At 40.1% G+C, this 3,105-nt stretch overlaps 1 pseudogene; it reads right to left on the bottom strand.

The window, feature by feature from the left end:
- Positions 1 to 201: 201 nt before the first annotated feature.
- LOC141502429 (transcription factor A, mitochondrial pseudogene) lies at positions 202 to 1,088 on the bottom strand (annotated as a pseudogene).
- Positions 1,089 to 3,105: the final 2,017 nt, after the last annotated feature.

The raw sequence follows: 3,105 nt of genomic DNA, 5'->3' as shown, positions 1-3,105 counted from the left end.
ACAAGACTACTTTCTTGTCATCATCCAGTATCAAAAATATTTCACAGTTTGATTTACCTTTAGCCAAGGGTAAAATTAAACTCTCCTATACCTAGATGAATTTTTTTGGCATTCAATAGTTCCAAAAGCAAATTCTGTCTGAATGTCGACTGATTATATACCAGCAGAGTATCCATAACTAGGTGCTAATAAAAAATATGTCAGCATACTGGCTGAAGTCCGTGCGTTAACAAAAAGAGATCAATATAAAATGTTCACCAACATCATTCTTAGAAATTTTGCCAGTCCGATATAGTGAAACCTGATTGGTTCCTTCAGTATTTATCATATTCATTATGAAGATGCAAACATCAATAGATTTCTTCAAGGTGTTTTCCAATTTTGGCTTTTAGCCTTCTAAAACGTAAAAGATCTTCTCTTCCAATTTCAAGCATTTTTTCTTCCCAGGATTTAATTTCATTTGCATAACGCATTTTATCATCTTGAGTAAGCTGCATATATCTGCTTCCGAGATAATGACAGAGCTTTCCACTCTTCATTTAAAACCTTCATCATCTCCTGTGATGAAAGTCCTTTTGCTTCCTTAAAATGTTCAGAAATAAAAATATTATAACCGGAATGAGGTTTTTTTGGGCTTTCCAAAGACAGTTAACTCCCTTTTTTTCTTTATTATTTCTTTTCTAGCCTTTTTTCGACGCTTTTCTTCTATCAAACTTTTTTTTTCTCCTCAGGATTAAGCTCTGCTTTATATTTAGAGACCTCCTCTTTGTATACTTTAAAATCTGCCTTGGTGGCCCCTTCATATACTTCCTTCTGTGATTCTGGAAGCTCCCTCCAAGCTTCAGCAAGCTTCTTTATTATCTCTTTGCTTTTCAAATCTGGATTTTGTTCTTTGAATACGGGTCGTTGTTCCATTGTAAAACGAATGTATGCAGTCAAAGGCTTCTTTGGAGCATTAGATAAAAGTACAGTCTTTCATAAACCATTCCAATCCACAGAGAGCACTGGGCCGCGCGGCTCCAGCAGCCGCCCGGGCCCTCGGCGCCCCGGCCCTGGCCGCCATGGCCCCGGCCCGGCTCCCGTCCTCCCGCGGGCCGCATGGGGCTCCGAGCGCGCCGGGGTCCGACCGCGAGCAGCTTCCGGGCCCCGCCGCGCGCGAGGCATTGTGGGAGCGGGCAGCCCAGGCCCACTTCCGGCACGGGAGCCGCGCGGCGCCGGAGGCGGCCAGGGCGCGACTATTGTTACGGTTTGCTTATTTTTTCCAAGCCTATTTCTTGACTTGGAACTTTACTTTAAAGTTGTGTTTTGCTCACCTTGGGGTGAGGAAGCAATACGCCCAGCTTCAGACTTTGTCTGTTGCTGCTTTTAGAGCTAGTTATCGGGATTTATAATATTTTGTTGCTTCCAATTACTGCTCTCTAGATGTATACGCTAATCTTTCCCCATGACAGGCACGTGTTTCCCTGTAATCCCAAGTGTTAGCAATCCTCTCTAGGGCCCTGCTCCCTTGTAGTTGAAAGCACCCTTGGTCCTTTTTGCCCTGGGACTACTGTTAGGGTCCTTGTTCCTTTTGACTGATCGCAAGCACTCCTCTTTGCCTTGGAACTGTGATCAGAACTATATATACATAATAAAGTTGCCAAACGGTGCCAGGTTTTATGCCCAGCAAAAGGACCCAGTAATCTTTCTCTAACCAGTTGTCTGACCCCCCTTAATATCTCTAGGCTGAGAATGGTAGATGCTCTTGCTGCTGCATACTCTTCCAACATCCCCTCCTGAATATGCTCTTGTGAATAGCAAGGGCTGCCCCCCCACTGTTCTGTCATAGATCTTTCCTGCCAAACTCCTAAGTTGTCTTTGGTTGAAAAAATGTTGGCTATGCCATTCCAAAATTTGATTTGAATGTTTTAAAGTTTTTTTTTTTTTTAAGGAGAATATTGGGAGAATTCAGCTAGGTGATTGTCTCTTCTCTGTCATTTTGACTCTACCCTCTCAAATTCCAGAATGTAACTATTATATATCCTAAGTCCCTTTTTTCTCCATGCCTAGATCTTTCAACTAGTCTTCATATGCCATGGACTCAAGGACCATTGTCCTTCTGGGCACTGTGTTCTGAAGAGTCTTTAGCTTACTAATATCTTTCTTAAACTATGGCACCAGAACTGAAAACATTGGTCTAGTTAGATTTTAACTAAGGCTTGGTACAGAGGGACTGTACAAAGGTACAGAGTCAAAGCTTTGACTCATAAAATATCTCAAGCAGGCACTATACTTTTCAGCTGCCGTATCTAGCTATTGACTTATATTGAGTCTGCAGTTCTCTAAACACCCAAGATTTTATGCAGAGTACTGAGGGTTGGTGTGGTTGTCCAATAATGTCTATAAAAACTATCTCTGATCATGCTTCTCTCATTCTGAAATTGTGAAGTTGATTTTCCTTAATCCATGCAAAAGACTTTACATGCATCTCTAATGAATTCCATCTAATCAGATTCAGTCCAATGATCAAGCTTGTCAAGATCTTTTTGGATTATGGTTTTGTCATTCAGTGTGTTAGCTACAACTTTCCTTTGCTCTTGCTCTAATTGTGCCACCTGCAAAACTGATGAACATGCCATCTATGTATGCCTTTGTCCACATCATCATTAAAAATGTAAATAGCATGGAAGACTGGGGTATTCTACAAGGATTCTCCTGCCATATTGATCTCATTGAAAATCTACTTGCAGTATTTATTTCACTTTAGATATGAATATCCTTATGCTTTTCTCTCTCTGCACTTGTCTTATGCAAACTTTATTATACAGACTTATACTCGTGTTTTGCCAAATGAGTGCCATTCACCATAGGACACAGTCAGAAGCACTCTGTTGGACACTTTGTATCATGTCTAGATTTGAGGGAAAATGTGAGTTCCTCTACAAGTTCAAATAATATTCTTGAACATTGTTCTTGTGCATATTTCTATTTGTATATATTCATATAGATAAATATACATATATATAGGTATAGACATACATATCTACTTTACAGCTTTAGAAAAGTTATAGCCAATGATTAATTATTTTCTTTGGCTTTGAGGAAATAAAAACACTTTCCTTGAAT

The sequence above is a fragment of the Macrotis lagotis genome, chromosome X, assembly GCF_037893015.1.
Source record: "Macrotis lagotis isolate mMagLag1 chromosome X, bilby.v1.9.chrom.fasta, whole genome shotgun sequence".
Classification (NCBI taxonomy): Eukaryota; Metazoa; Chordata; class Mammalia; order Peramelemorphia; family Peramelidae; genus Macrotis; species Macrotis lagotis.
This window is presented reverse-complemented; position numbering and strand designations above follow the sequence as displayed.